This window comes from Hippoglossus stenolepis, chromosome 3, assembly GCF_022539355.2.
Source record: "Hippoglossus stenolepis isolate QCI-W04-F060 chromosome 3, HSTE1.2, whole genome shotgun sequence".
Taxonomy (NCBI): domain Eukaryota; kingdom Metazoa; phylum Chordata; class Actinopteri; order Pleuronectiformes; family Pleuronectidae; genus Hippoglossus; species Hippoglossus stenolepis.
Window position 1 is genome coordinate 29,056,167 of NC_061485.1, and position 21,408 is coordinate 29,077,574.

At 44.6% G+C, this 21,408-nt stretch overlaps 8 non-coding genes across 8 annotated transcripts; all 8 read left to right on the forward strand.

Annotated features, from left to right (window-relative positions):
• Positions 1-2,210: 2,210 nt before the first annotated feature.
• trnav-aac lies at positions 2,211-2,283 on the forward strand. The gene has a single exon. It is a non-coding gene; the product is annotated as a tRNA-Val (tRNA).
• Positions 2,284-2,797: 514 nt separating this feature from the next.
• Positions 2,798-2,870, forward strand: trnav-cac. Its single transcript has one exon. It is a non-coding gene; the product is annotated as a tRNA-Val (tRNA).
• A 1,323-nt stretch (positions 2,871-4,193) lies between these two features.
• trnav-uac lies at positions 4,194-4,266 on the forward strand. The gene has a single exon. It is a non-coding gene; the product is annotated as a tRNA-Val (tRNA).
• A 1,383-nt stretch (positions 4,267-5,649) lies between these two features.
• Positions 5,650-5,721, forward strand: trnad-guc. The gene has a single exon. It is a non-coding gene; the product is annotated as a tRNA-Asp (tRNA).
• Positions 5,722-12,623: 6,902 nt separating this feature from the next.
• trnav-cac lies at positions 12,624-12,696 on the forward strand. The gene has a single exon. It is a non-coding gene; the product is annotated as a tRNA-Val (tRNA).
• Positions 12,697-13,506: 810 nt separating this feature from the next.
• Positions 13,507-13,578, forward strand: trnad-guc. The gene has a single exon. It is a non-coding gene; the product is annotated as a tRNA-Asp (tRNA).
• A 3,905-nt stretch (positions 13,579-17,483) lies between these two features.
• Positions 17,484-17,555, forward strand: trnad-guc. Its single transcript has one exon. It is a non-coding gene; the product is annotated as a tRNA-Asp (tRNA).
• Positions 17,556-18,570: 1,015 nt separating this feature from the next.
• Positions 18,571-18,643, forward strand: trnav-cac. Its single transcript has one exon. It is a non-coding gene; the product is annotated as a tRNA-Val (tRNA).
• The last annotated feature ends 2,765 nt before the right edge of the window (positions 18,644-21,408 follow it).

Genomic DNA, 21,408 nt, shown 5'->3' on the forward strand with positions numbered 1-21,408 from the left:
TCTAAACTATTGGCTGGTTTCTTGCACGTAACAGTGATTGAGCCCTTGGTCACAGTAGACATTGAGCCTTTGCCTGTCTGCGACTTCAGTCCAGTTTTGAATCTCTCTTATGAAATCTCAAAAGGACTCCTTGTAGCAAATTCTTATCAAGTGGATTTGGCTCCTCTCAGAAAAACACCTGAGACTCGGTGGTTATGGTGTATTTTCAGTGTCGAACAAAGGGCTCTGTGCTACGTCTGCTTCTGTAGTGTAGTGGTTATCACGTTAAGCTTCTGCCTTGAAAAGGTCTAGCTCGAAACCTAGGCAGAAACAACTTTTCTATGTCTCAATTCTTTTCCAACACAGTGAGGTCAGAATATTCTGGCAGACAATGTAATGTGACTATAACATCCATTCGCCATTGCTGTCGTTCACAGTGAGTGTGATTTTGCAGATGCGGTGGCAACTTTGAGAAAAATTAGGGATGGCAAACTTTCCATTATCTCTCAGTCTGTCACTGCTTTGTCTGTCACACTCAAGCTCAAGCCAAGGTCATGCAAGGCTCATCCCAGGGGTTTGAAAGGAGACACCAGCAAAGAGAGGAACCTCCCAAATGGAAGCAGCATTAGAGATTCTGAACTGCCAACTGGGACAGAAGACAGAGGTATCTATGGCTGTTTGCTTCTCTTTGTGAGAGATTTGGGACAGTAAGCTGCCTGCTTCCCAGTTTTCACAAGAACTCTATATAACAAATTCTAACATTTGGATGTGGCTGCCTCTAATGAGAAAAACAAATGGGACCCAACACTGTATTTGTGGGTCAAGCAGGTGCTTTGTCTGTGTCAGTTTCTGTAGTGTAAGTAGTTTATCACGTTAAACCACGCGAAAGGTCCCAGCTCGAAACTGGGCAGAAACATCTTTGTGCGATAAATGCTTTAGGTTAAAACTACTAGGGACCTTCTGTCTCCATTTTGATATATGGTTTCAGAGACTGTTGTTCCAAGAGATCCATGAGACAATCACAGTGATGTTTTTGCAGATGTTGGCAACTTTGAGAAAAATGAAGGATATGAGCTCATCCCAGGGTTTGAAAGAGACACCAGCAAGAACCTCCCAAATGAAAGCAGCATTACAGATTCTGAAGTGTTTGTGGAACAGAAGATCATATATTCCCTATGGTTCTTTGCTTTCTTCAGATCCAGAGGGACTCGCAGCCCCATGTAAGAAAAAAGCTTAGGTTTGATAAGTTCTGTTCCACAAGTGAGCGGTGTCTCAAAGAGGACCCGGAGCAGTCAGTACAGGGCGAGATCCCTGGCGAAGCATCACATTCTGTAGGGTTTCAACCTGCTCCTAATTGACCAGGTCATATGTTATGATCCCAAAGACAAAGCTGGAGGACATTGCCTGGGATAAAGGTCAAGTGGACGACCTGGCTCAGCCCATGCCATTCAGGCTATTAAGGCCCAGTTGGGATCAGCATTCATCCCAAGTGCAGTATACTCTGAGCATATATAGAGCAGCACAGGTGAGAGCGCTTCACAAAGTTGCCAGTAGTAAGTCCTCAGTCCTTTTCAAAATCAGTTTACTGGGTAAGCCAGAACAATAGTTGTCCATCATCCCCAACAGAAGAGTACAATGTAATAAAAGTCAGAACCTTCCCTTTTCTTCCCAGACATGGCGGAGTTTGGCAGTGAAGCAGTCCTCGTTAGTATAGTGGCAAGTATCTCCGCCTGTCACGCGGAAGACCGGAGTTCGATTTCCTGACGAGGAGTCCATCTGTGTTTTCTGCTCAATCTTCACTACAGGGCAAATCAGAAGTAATACTCCAGCATCCAGCTCTCAAGGGTAGGCTTTGCTCCCATCCCCCATAACAACTGCCTTCAACCATTAATGTAGTAACAGTGGTACCCGGTTGACAACAATTTCATAACAACCACACACAACCTACCTGCCATCTCTGAGAATGGGTCACACACCGTCAGATTCAGTCTAAACTATTGGCTGGTTTCTTGCACGTAACAGTGATTGAGCCACTTGGTCACAGTGAACATTGAGCCTTTACTGTATCTGCGACTTCAGTCCAGTTTTGAATCTCTCTTATGAAATCTCAAAGGACTCCTTGTAGCAAATTCTTATCAATTGGATTTGGCTCCTCTCAGAAAAACACTTATGAGACTCGGTGGTTATGGTGTATTTTCCAGTGTCAGGCCAAGGGGCTCCGTGCTACGTCTGCTTCTGTAGTGTAGTGGTTATCACGTTCGCTTTACACGCGAAAGGTCCCCAGCTCGAAACTGGGCAGAAACAACTTTCTATGTCTCAATTCTTTTCCAACACAGTGAGGTCAGAATGTTCTGGCAGACAATGTGTGTGACTCATAGCATCTCCATTCGCCATTGCTGTCGTTCACAGTGAGTGTGATTTTGCAGATGCGGTGGCAACTTTGAGAAAAATTAGGGATGGCAAACTTTCCATTATCTCTCAGTCTGTCACTGCTTTGTCTGTCACACTCAAGCTCAAGCCAAGGTCATGCAAGGCTCATCCCAGGGGTTTGAAAGGAGACACCAGCAAAGAGAGGAACCTCCCAAATGGAAGCAGCATTAGAGATTCTGAACTGCTTGTGGAACAGAAGACAGAGGAGTATCCTATGAAACATTTGCTTCTCTTTGTGAAGATTTAGGACAAATTAGCTATACTTCAGTTTTCACAAAGAACTCTATGTAACAAATTCCTAACATTTGGATGTGGCTCCTCTAATGAGAAAAACAAATGGGACCCAACATGTATTTGTGGGTCAAGCAGAGTGCTTTGTGCCATGTCAGTTTCTGTAGTGTAGTGGTTATCACGTTCGCTTCACACGCGAAAGGTCCCCAGCTCGAAACTGGGCAGAAACATCTTTGTGCGATGATGCTTTAGTTAAACTACTCGGGACCTTCTGTGTCTCATTTGATATACTGGGTTTCTGAGACTGTTGTTCAGGATCATGAGAACTAATCACAGTAGAGAGTGTTTTGCAGATGTTGGCGCTTTGAGAAAAATGAAGGATGGCAAGGCTCATCCCAGAGTTTGAAAGAACACCAGCAAAGAGAAGGAACCTCCCAAATGAAAGCAGCATTACAGATTCTGAAGTGTTTGTGGAACAGAAGATGCGTACTGGTTCTTTGCTTTCTTCAGATCAGAGGACCTCGCAGCCCCATGTGAAAAAAACTTAGAGTTTGTGGTTTCTATTCCACAAGTGAGGCAGTGTCCTCAAGAGGACCCGGAGGAGCAGTCAGTACAAGTAGAGATCTGGCAGGCATCACGTTCCTATAGGGGTTTCCAGCATATCCTAATTGACCAGGTCATATTTATGATCCCAGAATAAAGCTGGAGGACATTGCCTGGGATAAGGTCAGAGTGGGCCTTTGACCTGGCTCAGCCCATGCCATTCAGGCTATTAAGGCCCAGTTGGGATCAGCATTCATCCCAAGTGCAGTATACTCTGAGCATATATGAAACCTTTGCAAATTGAGGCAACACAAAGTTGCCAATGTAAGTCCTCAGTCCTTTTCAAAATCCAGTTTACTGGAGTAGAAAGCCAGAACAACAAAAGATTTGTCATCATCCCCCCAACAGAAAGAGTACAATGTAATAAAAGTCAGAACAGCCCACTTTCTTTAGACATGGCGGAGTTGCTTGATGAAGCAGTCCTCGTTAGTATAGTGGCAAAATATCTCACTTATATCCATGTGGAAGACCAAGGTCGATTCCCGACGAATCCATCTGTGTTTTCTGCTCAATCTTCACTACAGGGCAAATCAAGTAATGCTCCAGCATCCAGCTCTCAAGGGTAGGCTTTGCTCCCATCCCCCATAACAACTGCCTTCAACCGTATTAATGCTATTAACAGTGGTACCAGTTGACAACAATTTCATAACAACCACACACAACCTATCTCTGAGAATGGGTCACACATTCCCACCGTCAGATTCAGTCTAAACTATTGGCTGGTTTCTTGCACGTAACAGTGATTGAGCCACTTGGTCACAGTGAACATTGAGCCTTTACTGTATCTGCGACTTCAGTCCAGTTTTGAATCTCTCTTATGAAATCTCAAAGGACTCCTTGTAGCAAATTCTTATCAATTGGATTTGGCTCCTCTCAGAAAAACACTTATGAGACTCGGTGGTTATGGTGTATTTTCCAGTGTCAGGCCAAGGGGCTCCGTGACTACGTCTGCTTCTGTAGTGTAGTGGTTATCACGTTCGCTTTACACGCGAAAGGTCCCCAGCTCGAAACTGGGCAGAAACAACTTTCTATGTCTCAATTCTTTTCCAACACAGTGAGGTCAGAATGTTCTGGCAGACAATGTGTGTGACTCATAGCATCTCCATTCGCCATTGCTGTCGTTCACAGTGAGTGTGATTTTGCAGATGCGGTGGCAACTTTGAGAAAAATTAGGGATGGCAAACTTTCCATTATCTCTCAGTCTGTCACTGCTTTGTCTGTCACCTCAAGCTCAAGCCAAGGTCATGCAAGGCTCATCCCAGGGGTTTGAAAGGAGACACCAGCAAAGAGAGGAACCTCCCAAATGGAAGCAGCATTAGAGATTCTGAACACTTGTGGAACAGAAGACAGTATCTGAAGCTTGTTGCTTCTCTTTGTGAAGATTTAGGACAGTAAAGCTCATACTCAGTTTACAAAGAACTCTGTAACAAATTCCTAACATTTGGATGTGGCTCCTCTATTGAGAAAACAAAATGGGACCCCAGCATGTATTTGTAGGTCAAGCAAGTCTTTGTGCCATGTCAGTTTCTGTAGTGTAGTGGTTATCGTTGGCTTACAGCGAAAGGTCTGACTCAAACTGGAGGCAGAAACATCTTTGTGCGATGATGCTTTAGTTAAACTACTCGGGACCCAACTTCTGTGTCTCCATTTGATATACTGGGTTTCAGAGACTGTTGTTCCAAGGATCCATGAAGACAATCACAGTGAGAGTGTTTTTGCAGATGTGTTGGCAACTTTGAGAAAAATGAAGGATGGCAAGGCTCATCCCAGGGGTTTGAAAGGAGACACCAGCAAAGAGAGGAACCTCCCAAATAAAGCAACGTACAGATTCTGAAGTGTTTGTGGAACAGAAGATCATGATACCCTATGGTTCTTTGCTTTCTTCAGATCCAGAGGGACTCGCAGCCCCATGTGAAAAAAACTTAGGTTTGATAAGTTCTGTTCCACAAGTGAGGCAGTGTCCTCAAGAGGGACCCGGAGGGCAGTCCAGTACAAGGGCAGAGATCCCCTGGCAGAAGCATCACATTCTGTAGGGGTTTTTCAACATATCCTAATTGACCAGGTCATATGTTATGATCCCAAAGACAAAGCTGGAGGACATTGCCTGGGATAAAGGTCAAGTGGACGACCTGGCTCAGCCCATGCCATTCAGGCTATTAAGGCCCAGTTGGGATCAGCATTCATCCCAAGTGCAGTATACTCTGAGCATATATGAAACCTTTGCAAATTGAGGCAACACAAAGTTGCCAATGTAAGTCCTCAGTCCTTTTCGATCCAGTTTGCACAGGTAGAAAGCCAGAACAACAAAAGATTTGTCATCATCCCCCAACAGAAAGAGTACAATGTAACAAAAGTCAGAACAGCGCCCACTTTCTTTAGACATGGCGGAGTTTGGCAGTGAAGCAGTCCTCGTTAGTATAGTGGCAAGTATCTCCGCCTGTCACGCGGAAGACCGGGGTTCGATTCCCCGACGAGGAGTCCATCTGTGTTTTCTGCTCAATCTTCACTACAGGGCAAATCAGAAGTAATGCTCCAGCATCCAGCTCTCAAGGGTAGGCTTTGCTCCCATCCCCCATAACAACTGCCTTCAACCATTAATGTAGTAACAGTGGTACCCGGTTGACAACAATTTCATAACAACCACACACAACCTACCTGCCATCTCTGAGAATGGGTCACACACCGTCAGATTCAGTCTAAACTATTGGCTGGTTTCTTGCACGTAACAGTGATTGAGCCACTTGGTCACAGTGAACATTGAGCCTTTACTGTATCTGCGACTTCAGTCAGTTTGAATCTCTGTAAATCTCAGGACTCCTTGTAGCAAATTCTTATCAGGTGGATTGGCTCCTCTCAGAAAAACACTTATGAGACTCGGTGGTTATGGTGTATTTTCCAGTGTCATCAGGCAAGGGGCTCCATTGTAAGTCCTTCTGTAGTGTAGTGGTTTTCGTTCGCTTTACGAAATTCCATCTGAAACTGGGCAGAAACAACTTTCTATATGTCTAATTCTTTCCAACACAGTGAGGTCAGAATGTTCTGGCAGCGGACAATGTGTGACTCATAACATCTCCATTCGCCATTGCTGTCGTTCACAGTAAGTGTGATTTTGCAGATGCGGTAGCAACTGAAAAAATGGATCACGCCAAACTTCCATTCTCTCAGTCTGTCCTGCTGTCTGTCACCTCCAAGCTCAAGCCAAGGTCATGCAAGGCTCATCCCAGGAGGTGAAGAGTTTACCAGCAAAGGAAGGAACCTCCCAAACCAGGCAGCATTAGAGATTCTGAACTGCTTGTGGAACAAAGACAGAGTATCCTACATGAAGCATTTGCTTCTCTTTGTGAGAGATTTAGGACAGTAAGCTCTCACTGATTTCAAAGAACTCTATGTAACAAGTTCTAACATTTGGATGTGGCTCCTCTAATAGAAAAACAAATGGGACCCAACATGCTGTTGTCGGTGTAAGCAGAGTTCTTAGTGCCATGTCAGTTTCTGTGATGTAGTGGTTATCACGTTCGCTTCTGCGAAAGGTCCCAATGAAACTGAGGCAGAAACATCTTTTTGTGCGATGATGCTTTAGTTAAACTACTCAGGACCCAACTTCTATTGTCTCCATTTTGATATACTGGGTTTCATTTGTTGTTCAAGTTCATGAAACAATCACAGTGAGAGTGTTTTTGCAGATGTATTAGCAACTTTGAAAAAATGAAGGATGGCAAGGCTCATCCCAGGGTTGAAAGGAGACACCAGCAAGAGAGAACCTCCCAAGTAGAAAGCAGCATACAGATTCTAGAGAGTGTTGTGGAACGAAGATCATGATGCCTGGTTCTTTGCTTTCTTCAGATCAGGACTACTTATTTCATGTGAAAAAACTTAGGTTTGATAAGTTCTGTTCACAAATTAGAGCCCAGGTGTCCTCAAGAGGACCGGAGGCAGTCAATGCAAGGGCAAAGTCCCTGGCAGAAGCATCGCCCACAATCTGCAAGGGTTTTCAGCACTATCCTAATTGACCAGGTCATATGTTATGATCCCAAAGACAAAGCTGGAGGACATTGCCTGGGATAAAGGTCAAGTGGACGACCTGGCTCAGCCCATGCCATTCAGGCTATTAAGGCCCAGTTGGGATCAGCATTCATCCCAAGTGCAGTATACTCTGAGCATATATGAAACCTTTGCAAATTGAGGCAACACAAAGTTGCCAATGTAAGTCCTCAGTCCTTTTCAAAATCCAGTTACTGGAGTAGAAAGCCAGAACAACAAAAGATTTGTCATCATCCCCCCAACAGAAAGAGTACAATGTAATAAAAGTCAGAACAGCGCCTTTCTTTAGACATGGCAGGTTGTAGTGAAGCAGTCCTCATTAGTATGAAACCTTGATATCTCTCTCCGCCTGTCATGAAGGCAGGGTTCGATTCCCCGACGAGGAGTCCATCTGTGTTTTCTGCTCAATCTTCACTACAGGGCAAATCAAGTAATGCTCCAGCATCAGCTCAAGGGTAGGCTTTGCTCCCATCCCCCATAACAACTGCCTTCAACCATTAATGTAAGTAACAGTGGGTACCCAGTGCAGCCCAACAATTTCATAACAACCACACACAACCTGCCATCTCTGAGAATGGGTCACACCGTCAGGTGGTCAACTATTAAGCTTAGTTTCTTGCACGTAACAATAGGTTGACCACTTAGTCACAGTGAGACATTGAAAGCCTTTACTGTATGCGACTTAGTCAGTTTTGAATCTCTCTTGAAATCTCAAGGACTCCTTGTAGCAAATTCTTATCAATTGGATTTGGCTCCTCTCAGAAAAACACTTGTGGACTCGGCGTTATGGTGTATTTACCAGTGTCAGGCCAAGGGCTCCGTCTCGTCTGGCTTCTGTATTAGTGGTTATCCGTTAGCTTTCTGCATGGTCCCATCTCAGGAAACTGGCGAAACAGCTTTCTATGTCTCAATTCTTTTCCAACCTGATGAGGTCAGAATGTTCTGCAGACAATGTGTGTATGACTCATAGCATCTCCATTAGCCCATTACTGTCGTTCACAGTGAGTGTGATTTTGCAGGTACGGTGGCAACTGAGAAAAATTAGGGTGTGAGCTCCATTATCTCTCAGTCTGTCACTGCTTTGTCTGTCACACTCAAGCTCAAGCCAAGGTCATGCAAGGCTCATCCCAGGGGTTTGAAAGGAGACACCAGCAAAGAGAGGAACCTCCCAAATGGAAGCAGCATTAGAGATTCTGAACTGCTTGTGGAACAGAAGACAGAGGTATCCTATGAAGCTTGTTGCTTCTCTTTGTGAGAGATTTGGGACAGTAAGCTATACTTCAGTTTTCACAAAGAACTCTATGTAACAAATTCCTAACATTTGGATGTGGCTCCTCTAATGAGAAAAACAAATGGGACCCAACATGTATTTGTGGGTCAAGCAGGAATGCTTTTATTATGTCAGTTTCTGTAGTGTAGTGGTTATCGTTAAGCTATGAAAGGTCCCCAGCTCGAAACTGGGCAGAAACATCTTTGTGCGATGATGCTTTAGTTAAACTACTCGGGACCCAACTTCTGTGTCTCCATTTGATATACTGGGTTTCAGAGACTGTTGTTCCAAGGATCCATGAAGACAATCACAGTGAGAGTGTTTTTGCAGATGTGTTGGCAACTTTGAGAAAAATGAAGGATGGCAAGGCTCATCCCAGGGGTTTGAAAGGAGACACCAGCAAAGAGAGGAACCTCCCAAATGAAAGCAGCATTACAGATTCTGAAGTGTTTGTGGAACAGAAGATCATGATACCCTATGGTTCTTTGCTTTCTTCAGATCCAGAGGGACTCGCAGCCCCATGTGAAAAAAACTTAGGTTTGATAAGTTCTGTTCCACAAGTGAGGCAGTGTCCTCAAGAGGGACCCGGAGGGCAGTCCAGTACAAGGGCAGAGATCCCCTGGCAGAAGCATCACATTCTGTAGGGGTTTTTCAACATATCCTAATTATTGAGTCATATGTTATAGTCGAACAAAGCTGGAGGACATTGCCTGGGATAAAGGTCAAGTGGACGACCTGGCTCAGCCCATGCCATTCAGGCTATTAAGGCCCAGTTGGGATCAGCATTCATCCCAAGTGCAGTATACTCTGAGCATATATGAAACCTTTGCAAATTGAGGCAACACAAAGTTGCCAATGTAAGTCCTCAGTCCTTTTCAAAATCCAGTTTACTGGAGTAGAAAGCCAGAACAACAAAAGATTTGTCATCATCCCCCCAACAGAAAGAGTACAATGTAATAAAAGTCAGAACAGCGCCCACTTTCTTTAGACATGAGCGGAGTTTGGCAGTGAAGCAGTCCTCGTTAGTATAGTGGCAAGTATCTCCAGCACATCACTTGGAAGACAGAGTTAGAGTTTGACAGGAGTCCATCACTTGTTTTCTGCTCAATCTTCACTGCAGGTAAATCAAGTAATGCTCAGCATCCAGCTCTCAAGAGGTAAACCTCCCATCCCCCATAACAACTGCCTTCAACCATTAATGTAGTAACAGTGGTACCCGGTTGACAACAATTTCATAACAACCACACACAACCTACCTGCCATCTCTGAGAATGGGTCACACACCGTCAGATTCAGTCTAAACTATTGGCTGGTTTCTTGCACGTAACAGTGATTGAGCCACTTGGTCACAGTGAACATTGAGCCTTTACTGTATCTGACAGTCAGTTTGAATCTCTCTTATGAAATCTCAAGGACTCCTTGTAGCAAATTCTTATCAATTGGATTTGGCTCCTCTCAGAAAACACTTATGAGATTTCGGTGGTTGTAGTGTATTTTCCAGTGTCAGGCCAAGGGGCTCAATTACTCGTCTGCTTCTGTGGTGGTGGTTATCACGTTAAGCTTTACACGCGAAGGTCCCAGCTCGAAACTAGGCAGAAACAGCTTTCTATGTCTCCAATTCTTTTCCAACACGGTGAGGTGGAATGTTCAGCGGTGTGTGTATGACTCATAAGCATCTCCATTCGCCATTGCCGCCGTTCTGAGTGAGTGTGATTTTGCAGATGCGGTGGCAACTTTGAGAAAAATTAGGGATGGCAAACTTTCCATTATCTCTCAGTCTGTCACTGCTTTGTCTGTCACACTCAAGCTCAAGCCAAGGTCATGCAAGGCTCATCCCAGGGGTTTGAAAGGAGACACCAGCAAAGAGAGGAACCTCCCAAATGGAAGCAGCATTAGAGATTCTGAACTGCTTGTGGAACAGAAGACAGAGGTATCCTATGAAGCTTGTTGCTTCTCTTTGTGAGAGATTTGGGACAGTAACTCTCCCTTCAGATTTTACAAAGAACTCTATGTAACAAATTCCTAACATTTGGATGTAGCTCCTCTAATGAGAAAAACAAATGGGACCCAACATGTATTTGTGGGTCAAAGCAGTGCTTTTATTATATGTCAGTTTCTGTAGTGTAGTAGTTGTATCGTTAGCTTCTGTAGCGAAAGGTCCCCAGCTCGAAACTGGGCAAACATCTTTGTGCGATGATGCTTTAGTTAAACTGGGACCTTCTGTGTCTCCATTTGATATATAGGTTTCAGAGACTGTTGTTCCAAGGATCCATGAAGACAATCACAGTGAGAGTGTTTTTGCAGATGTGTTGGCAACTTTGAGAAAAATGAAGGATGGCAAGGCTCATCCCAGGGGTTTGAAAGGAGACACCAGCAAAGAGAGGAACCTCCCAAATGAAAGCAGCATTACAGATTCTGAAGTGTTTGTGGAACAGAAGATCATGATACCTAAAGTTCTTTCTTTCTTGGAATCCAGAGGACTCACAGCCCAAAGCTGTGAAAAAACTTGGAGTTTGATAAGTTCTGTTCCACAAGTGAGGCAGTGTCCTCAAGGGACCCGGAGGGTAGTCAGTACAAAGACAGGGCATCCCCTAGCAGAAGCATCACATTCTGTAGGGGTTTTCAGCATATCCTAATTGACCGGTCATATGTTATGATCCCAAAGATAAACTGGGACGTTGCCTGGATAAGAGTCCAAGTGGGCGACCTGGCTCAGCCCATGCCCATTCATTCATTCAAGGCCCAGTTGGGATCAGCATTCATCCCAAGTACAGTACTCTGACATATATGAAACCTTTCAGAATTGAGGCAACACAAAGTTGCCAATGTAAGTCCTCAGTCATTTCAAAATCCAGTTGCACAGATGAAAGCAGAACAACAAAGATTTGTCATCATCCCCCCACTTTAGAAAGTACAATGTAATAAAAGTCAGAACGCGCCCACTTTCTTTAGGCTTATAGTGGGTTGGCAGTGAAGCAGTCCTGCGGGTAGTATAGTGGCAAGTATCTCCGCCTGTCACGCTGGAAGACCGGGAGTTCGATTCATGACAGGGATCATCTTGTTTTCTGCTCAATCTTCACTGCAAGGCAATCAAATGTGCTCCAGCGTCAGCTCTCAAGGAGTAGGCTTTGCTCCCATCCCATAACAACTGCCTTCAACCATTAATGTAGTAACAGTGGTACCCAGTTGACAACAATTTCATAACAACCACACAACCTACCTGCCATCTCTGAGAATGGAGTCACCGTCAGATTCAGTCTAAACTATTGGCTGGTTTTATGCTATAACAGTGATTGAGCCACTTGGTCACAGTGAACATTGAGCCTTTACTGTATCTGCGACTTCCTCCAGTTTTGAATCTTACTGAAATCTCAAAGGACTCCTTGTATAGAAGGTGTCTTATCAATTGGATTTGGCTCCTCTCAGAAAAACACTTATGAGACTCAATTGGTTATGACATATTTTCAGTGTCAGGCTGAGGGCTCAAAGCTACGTCTGCTTCTGTAGTGCGTGGTTATCACGTTCGCTTTACGCGAAAGTCCCACAGCTCGAAACTGGCAGAAACAACTTTCTATGTCTCAATTCTTTTCCAACACAGTAGAGTCAAGAATATTCTGGCAGATAATGTGTGTGACTCTCATATCTCCTTCGCCATTGCTGTCGTTCACAGTGAGTGTGATTTTGCAGATGCGGTGGCAACTTTGAGAAAAATTAGGGATGGCAAACTTTCCATTATCTCTCAGTCTGTCACTGCTTTGTCTATGCACTCAAGCTCAAGCCAAGGTCATGCAAGGCTCATCCCAGGGAGTTTGAAAGGAGACACCAGCAAGGAAGACACCAAATGGAAGCAGCATTAAATTCTGAACTGTAATGGAACAGAAGACAGAGGTATCCTATAGGCTTGTTTGCTTCTCTTTGTGAGATTTGGGACAGTAGCCCTATACTTCAGTTTTCACAAAGAACTCTATATAACAATTCCTAACATTTGGATGTGGCTCCTCTAATGAGAAAAACAAATGGGACCCAACATGTATTTGTGGGTCAAGCAGAGGTGCTTTGTGCCATGTCAGTTTCTGTAGTGTAGTGGTTATCACGTTCGCTTCACACGCGAAAGGTCCCCAGCTCGAAACTGGGCAGAAACATCTTTGTGCGATGATGCTTTAGTTAAACTACTCGGGACCCAACTTCTGTGTCTCCATTTGATATACTGGGTTTCAGAGACTGTTGTTCCAAGGATCCATGAAGACAATCACAGTGAGAGTGTTTTTGCAGATGTGTTGGCAACTTTGAGAAAAATGAAGGATGGCAAGGCTCATCAGGAGTTTGAGGAACACCAGAGAGGAACCTCCCAAATGAAAGCAGCATTACAGATTCTGAAGTGTTTGTGGAACAGAAGATCATGATACCCTATGGTTCTTTGCTTTCTTCAGATCCAGAGGGACTCGCAGCCCCATGTGAAAAAAACTTAGGTTTGATAAGTTCTGTTCCACAAGTGAGGCAGTGTCCTCAAGAGGGACCCGGAGGGTAGTCCAGTACAAGGGCAGACATCCCCTGGCAGAAGCATCACATTCTGTAGGGGTTTTTCAACATATCCTAATTGACCAGGTCATATGTTATGATCCCAAAGACAAAGCTGGAGGACATTGCCTGGAATAAGGTCAAGTGGACGGCCACCAAATGGCCATGCCATTCAGGCTATTAAGGCCCAGTTGGGATCAGCATTCATCCCAAGTGCAGTATGCACCTCTGAGCATATGTAGAGCACACACATTGAGGCAACTTCCAGTGCCAGTATGAAGTCCTCAGTCCTTTTCAAAATCCAGTTTACTGGAGTAGAAAGCCAGAACAACAAAAGATTTGTCATCATCCCCCCAACAGAAAGAGTACAATGTAATAAAAGTCAGAACAGCGCCCACTTTCTTTAGACATGGCGGAGTTTGGCAGTGAAGCAGTCCTCGTTAGTATAGTGGCAAGTATCTCCGCCTGTCACGCGGAAGACCGGGGTTCGATTCCCCGACGAGGAGTCCATCTGTGTTTTCTGCTCAATCTTCACTACAGGGCAAATCAGAAGTAATGCTCCAGCATCCAGCTCTCAAGGGTAGGCTTTGCTCCCATCCCCCATAACAACTGCCTTCAACCATTAATGTAGTAACAGTGGTACCCGGTTGACAACAATTTCATAACAACCACACACAACCTACCTACCACTCTCTGAGAATGGGTCACACACCGTCAGATTCAGTCCGCAAACTATTGGCTGGTTTCTTGCATATTAACAGTGATTGAGGCCACTTGGTCACAGTGAACATTGAGCCTTTACTGTATCTGCGACTTCCAGTCAGTTTGAATCTTATGAAATCTCAAAGGACTCCTTGTAGCAAATTCTTATCAATTGGATTTGGCTCCTCTCAGAAAACACTTATGAGACTACGGTGGTTACTGGTGTATTTTTCCAGTGTCAGGCCAAGGGGCCGTGCTGTCTGCTTCTGTAGTGTAGTGGTTATCAGATTACTTTATGAAAAGGTCCCAGCTCGAAACTGAGGCAGAAACAACTTTCTATGTCTCAATTCTTTTCCAACACAGTGAAGTCAGAATATTCCTGGCAGACAATGTAGTGTGACTCATAGCATCTCCATTCGCCATTGCTGTCGTTCACATTAGTGTGATTTTTTGCAGATGCGGTGGCAACTTTTGAGAAAAATTAGGGATGGCAAACTTTCCATTATCTCTCAGTCTGTCTGCTTTGTCTGTCACCTCCCAAGCTCAAGTAAAGTCATACAAGGCTCATCAGGAGTTTGAAAGGAGACACCAGCAAAGAGGAGGAACCTCCCAAATGGAAGCAGCAGTAGGATTCTGAACTGCTTGTGGAACTAGAAGACAGAGGTATCCTATGAAGCTTATTTGCTTCTCTTTGCTTGAGAGATTTGGGACAGTAAGCTATACTTCAGTTTTCACAAAAAGAGAACTCTGTAACAAATTCAACATTTGGATGTGGCTCCTCTAATGAGAAAAACCAAATGGGACCCAACATGTATTTGTGGGTCAAGCAGAGTCTTTGTGCCATGTCAGTTTCACAGTGTAAGTGTTATCACACGATTCCTTCACATGAAAGGTCAGCTCAAACTGGGCAGAAACATCTTTGTGCGATGATGCTTTGGATTAAACTACTCGGGACCCAACTTCTGCGTCTCCATTGATGTCACTGGGTTTCAGAGACTGTTGTTCAGGATCCATGAAGACAATCACGAGTGAGTGTTTTGCAGATGTGTTAGCAACATTTGAGAAAAATGAGGATGGCAAAGGCTCATCAGGAGTTTGAAAGGAGACACCAGCAAGAGAGAGAACCTCCCAAATGAAAGCAGCATTACAGATTCTAAGAGTATTTGTGGAACAGAAGATCATGATACCCTGGTTCTTTGCTTTCTTCAGATCCAGAGAGGGACTACGGCCCATGTGAAAAAAACTTAGGTTTGATAAGTTCTGTTCCTGATGAGGCAGTTGTCCTCAAGAGGGACGGAGACAGTCAGTACAAGGGCAGAGATCCCCTGGCAGAGCATCACGTTCTGTAGGTTTTTCAACATATCCCACAATTGACCAGGTCATGGCTTATGATCCAAAGACAAAGCTGGGAGGACATTGCCTGGGATAAAGGTCAAGTGGACGACCTGGCTCAGCCCATGCCATTCAGGCTATTAAGGCCCAGTTGGGATCAGCATTCATCCCAAGTGCAGTATACTCTGAGCATATATGAAACCTTTGCAAATTGAGGCAACACAAAGTTGCCAATGTAAGTCCTCAGTCCTTTTCAAAATCCAGTTTACTGGAGTAGAAAGCCAGAACAACAAAAGATTTGTCATCATCCCCCCAACAGAAAGAGTACAATGTAATAAAAGTCAGAACAGCGCCCACTTTCTTTAGACATGGCGGTTTGGCGATGAAGCAGTCGTTAGTATAGTGGCAAGTATCTCCGCCTGTCACGCGGAAGACCGGGGTTCGATTCCCTGACGAGGAGTCCATCTGTGTTTTCTGCTCAATCTTCACTACAGGGCAAATCAGAAGTAATGCTCCAGCATCCAGCTCTCAAGGGTAGGCTTTGCTCCCATCCCCCATAACAACTGCCTTCAACCATTAATGTAGTAACAGTGGTACCCGGTTGACAACAATTTCATAACAACCACACACAACCTACCTGCCATCTCTGAGAATGGGTCACACACCGTCAGATTCAGTCTAAACTATTGGCTGGTTTCTTGCACGTAACAGTGATTGAGCCACTTGGTCACAGTGAACATTGAGCCTTTACTGTATCTGCGACTTCAGTCCAGTTTTGAATCTCTCTTATGAAATCTCAAAGGACTCCTTGTAGCAAATTCTTATCAATTGGATTTGGCTCCTCTCAGAAAAACACTTATGAGACTCGGTGGTTATGGTGTATTTTCCAGTGTCAGGCCAAGGGGCTCCGTGCTGCGTCTCCTTCTGTAGTGTAGTGGTTATCCGCGTTAAACTACACGCTTGAAAGGTCCCCATCTCGAAGCAGGCGAAACAACTTTCTATGTCTCAATTCTTTTCCAACACAGTGAGGTCAGAATGTTCATGAACAATGTGTGTGACTCATAGCATCTCCATTCGCCATTGCTGTCGTTCACAGTGAGTGTGATTTTGCAGATGCGGTGGCAACTTTGAGAAAAATTAGGGATGGCAAACTTTCCATTATCTCTCAGTCTGTCACTGCTTTGTCTGTCACACTCAAGCTCAAGCCAAGGTCATGCAAGGCTCATCCCAGGGGTTTGAAAGGAGACACCAGCAAAGAGAGGAACCTCCCAAATGGAAGCAGCATTAGAGATTCTGAACTGCTTGTGGAACAGAAGACAGAGGTATCTATGAAGCTTGTTGCTTCTCTTTGTGAGAGATTTGGGACAGTAAGCTATACTTCAGTTTTCACAAGAGAACTCTATGTAACTCAATTCCTAACATTTGGATGTGGCTCTCTAATGAGAGAAAAACAAATGGGACCCAACATGTTGTGGTCAAGCAGAGGTGCTATTTATATCAGTTTCTGTAGTGTAGTGAATTTATCATAGATTACTTCACACGCGAAAGGTCCCCAGCTCGAAACTGGGCAGAAACATCTTTGTGCGATGATGCTTTAGTTAAACTACTGGGACCCAACCGTCTCCATTTGATATACTGGGTTTCAGAGACTCTTGTTCCAAGGATCCATGAAGACAATCACAGTGAGAGTGTTTTTGCAGATGTATGTTAGCAACTTTGAGAAAAAATGAAGGATAGCAGGCTCATCCCAGAGTTGAAAGGGAGACACCAGCAAAGAGAGGAACCTCCCAAATGAAAGCAGCATTACAGATTCTGATGTTTGTGGAACAGAAATTCAAGTGCCCTATGGTTCTTCCTTTCTTCAGATCAGAGGGACTCGCAGCCCATGTAGAAAAAACTTGGACAGCAGTTCTGTTCCACAAGTGAGGCAGTGTCCTCAAGGAGACCCGGAGGGCAGTCAGTACAAAGGCAGAGATCCCCTTGAAACATCACATTCTGTAGGGGGTTTCAACATGTCCTAATTGGCCAGGTCATATGTTATGATCCCAAAGACAAAGCTGGAGGACATGCCTGGGATAAAGGTCAAGTGGACGACCTGTTTGCCAACCATGCCATTAGGCCTATTAAGGCCCAGTTAGGGATCAAGCATTCCTTAGAGTGCAGTATACTCTGAGCATATATGAAACCTTTGCAAATTGAGGCAACACAAAGTTGCCAATGTAAGTCCTCAGTCCTTTTCAAAATCCAGTTTACTGGAGTAGAAAGCCAGAACAACAAAAGATTTGTCATCATCCCCCCAACAGAAAGAGTACAATGTAATAAAAGTCAGAACAGCGCCCACTTTCTTTAGACATGGCGGAGTTTGGCAGTGAAGCAGTCCTCGTTAGTATAGTGGCAAGTATCTCCGCCTGTCACGCGGAAGACCGGGGTTCGATTCCCCGACGAGGAGTCCATCTGTGTTTTCTCAATCACCACTGCAGGAGCCGTCAAATGTGCTCCAGCATCCAGCTCTCAAGTGGGCTTTGCTCCCATCCCCATAACAACTGCACAACCATTAATGTAGTAACAGTGATGCCAGTTGTAACAATTTCATAACAACCACACACAACCTACCTGCCATCTCTGAGAATGGGTCACACACCGTCAGATTCAGTCTAAACTATTGGCTGGTTTCTTGCACGTAACAGTGATTGAGCCACTTGGTCACAGTGAACATTGAGCCTTTACTGTATCTGCGACTTCAGTCCAGTTTTGAATCTCTCTTATGAAATCTCAAAGGACTCCTTGTAGCAAATTCTTATCAATTGGATTTGGCTCCTCTCAGAAAAACACTTATGAGTTTCAGGTGGTTATGGTGTATTTTCAGTGTCAGACCAAGGGGCTCAGTGCTCACGTCTCCTTCTGTAGTACTTAGTGGTTATCACGATTCGCTTTGCCTTGAAAGGTCCCCATCTCGAAACTGGGCAGAAACAACTTTCTATGTCTCCAATTCTTTTCCAACACAGTGGTCAGAATGTTCTGGCAGACAATGTGTGTGACTCATAGCATCTCCATTCGCCATTGCTGTCGTTCACAGTGAGTGTGATTTTGCAGATGGGTAACTGAAAAATTAGGGATAGCAAACTTTCCGTATCTCTCAGTCTGTCACTGCTTTGTCTATGCACTCAAGCTCAAGCCAAAAGGTCATGCAAAGGCTCATCAGGGGTTGAAAGGTACCAGCAAAGGAGAACCTCCCAAATGGAAGCAGCATTAGAGATTGAACTGCTTGTGGAACAGAAGACAGTATCCTATGAAGCTTGTTGCTTCTCTTTGTGAGAGATTTGGGACAATAGCTATACTTCAGTTTTCACAAAGAACTCTATGTAACAAATTCCTAACATTTGGATGTGGCTCCTCTAATGAGAAAAACAAATGGGACCCAACATGTATTTGTGGGTCAAGCAGAGGTGCTTTGTGCCATGTCAGTTTCTGTAGTGTAGTGGTTATCACGTTCGCTTCACACGCGAAAGGTCCCCAGCTCGAAACTGGGCAGAAACATCTTTGTGCGATGATGCTTTAGTTAAACTACTCGGGACCCAACTTCTGTGTCTCCATTTGATATACTGGGTTTCAGAGACTGTTGTTCCAAGGATCCATGAAGACAATCACAGTGAGAGTGTTTTTGCAGATGTGTTGGCAACTTTGAGAAAAATGAAGGATGGCAAGGCTCATCCCAGGGTTTGAAGGAGACACCAGCAAAGAGACCTCTCCCAAATGAAAGCAGCATTACAGATTCTGAAGTGTTTGTGGGACAGAAGATCATGATACCCTATAGTTCTTTGCGCTTTCAGCAGATCCAGAGGGACTCGCAGCCCCATGTGAAAAAACTTAGGTTTGATAAGTTCTGATCCACAAGTGAGGCAGTGTCCTCAAAAGGGACCGGAGAGGCAGTCCAGTACAAGGGCAGAATCCCCTGGCAGAAGCATCACATTCTGTAGGGGTTTCAACATATCCCCCTGGTGACCAGGTCATATGTTATGATCCCAAAGACAAAGCTGGAGGACATTGCCTGGGATAAAGGTCAAGTGGACGACCTGGCTCAGCCCATGCCATTCAGGCTATTAAGGCCCAGTTGGGATCAGCATTCATCCCAAGTGCAGTATACTCTGAGCATATATGAAACCTTTGCAAATTGAGGCAACACAAAGTTGCCAATGTAAGTCCTCAGTCCTTTTCAAAATCCAGTTTACTGGAGTAGAAAGCCAGAACAACAAAAGATTTGTCATCATCCCCCCAACAGAAAGAGTACAATGTAATAAAAGTCAGAACAGCGCCCACTTTCTTTAGACGCCGGCGGAGTTGGCCAGTGAAGCCCAGTCCTCGTTAGTATAGTGGCATGATATCTCCGCCTGTCACGCGGAAGACCGGGTTCGATTCCCGTGAATCCATCTGTGTTTTCTGCTCAATCTTCACCAAGGCAAGTCAAGTAATGCTCCAGCATCAAGCTCTCAAGGAGTAGGCTTTGCTCCCATCCCCCATAACAACTGCCCAACCATTAATGTAGTAACAGTGGTACCGGTTGACAACAATTTCATAACAACCACACACAACCTACCTGCCATCTCTGAGAATGGGTCACATTCCCACCGTCAATTCGATCTAAACTATTGGCTGGTTTCTTGCACGTAACAGTGATTGAGCCACTTGGTCACAGTGAACATTGAGCCTTTACTGTATCTGCGACTTCAGTCAGTTTTGAATCTCTTATGAAATCTCAAAGGACTCCTTGTATGAGTTCTTATCAATTGGTTGGCTCCTCTCAAGAGAAAAACACCCCATGAGACTAAATTGGTTATGGTGTATTTTCAGTATCAGGTAAGGGCTCCAGTGCTCACGTCTGCTTCTGTAGTGTGGTGGTTCTCACGTTCCTTTACACGCGAAGGTCCCCATCTCGAAACTGGGCAGGCGCAACTTTCTATGTCTCAATTCTTTTCCAACACAGTGAGGTCAGAATGTTCTGGCAGACAGTAATGTGTGACTCACTCTAGCATCTCCATTACGCCATTGCTGCCGTTCACAGTGGTGAATTTTGCAGATCTGATGCAACTTTGAAAAATTAGGGATGGCAAACTTTCCATTATCTCTCAGTCTGTCACTGCTTTGCTGTCACCTCAGCTCAAGCCAAGGTCATGCAAGGCTCATCCCAGGAGTTTGAAAGGAGACACCAGCCTTAGAAAGGACCTCTGATGGAAGCAGCATTAGAGATTCTGAACTGCTTGTGAGACAGAGACAGAGGTATCTATGAAACATTTGCTTCTCTTTGAGAGATTTGGGACAGTAAACTATACTTCAGTTTTCACAAAGACTCTATGTAACAGATTCCTAACATTTGGATGTGGCTCCTCTAATGAAAAACAAATGGGACCGCATGTATTTGTGGGTCAAGCAAGTGCTGTGCCATGTCAGTTTCTGTAGTGTGAAGTGGTTATCACGTTCGCTTCACGCGAGTTACAGCTCGAAACTGGGCAGAAACATCTTGTGCGATGATGCTTTAGTTAAACTACTGGGACCTTTACGTCTCCATTTGATATACTGGGTTTCAGAGACTGTTGTTCCAAGGATCCATGAAGACAATCACAGTGAGAGTGTTTTTGCAGATGTGTTGGCAACTTTTGAGAAAAATGAAGGATGGCAAGGCTCATCCCAGGGTTTGAAAGGAGACACCAGCAAGAGAGAACCTCCCAAATGAAAGCAGCAATACAGATTCTGGAAGTGTTGTGGAACAGAAGATCACTGATACCCTATGGTTCTTTGCTCTTCAGATCCAGAGGACTCACCCAGCCCCATGTGAAAAAAACTTAGGTTTGATAGTTCTGTTTCACAAGTGAGGCAGTGTCCTCAAGAGGGACGGAGAACAGTCAGTACAAGGGCAGAGATCCTGACAGAGAAGCATCACATTCTGTAGGGGTTTTTCAACATATCCTAATTGACCAGGTCATATGTTATGATCCCAAAGACAAAGCTGGAGGACATTGCCTGGAATAAAGGTCAAGTGGACGACCTGGCTCAGCCCATGCCATTCAGGCTATTAAGGCCCAGTTGGGATCAGCATTCATCCCAAGTGCAGTATACTCTGAGCATATATGAAACCTTTGCAAATTGAGGCAACACAAAGTTGCCAATGTAAGTCCTCAGTCCTTTTCAAAATCCAGTTTACTGGAGTAGAAAGCCAGAACAACAAAAGATTTGTCATCATCCCCCCAACAGAAAGAGTACAATGTAATAAAGTCAGAACAGCGCCCTTTCTTTAGACATGGCGGAGT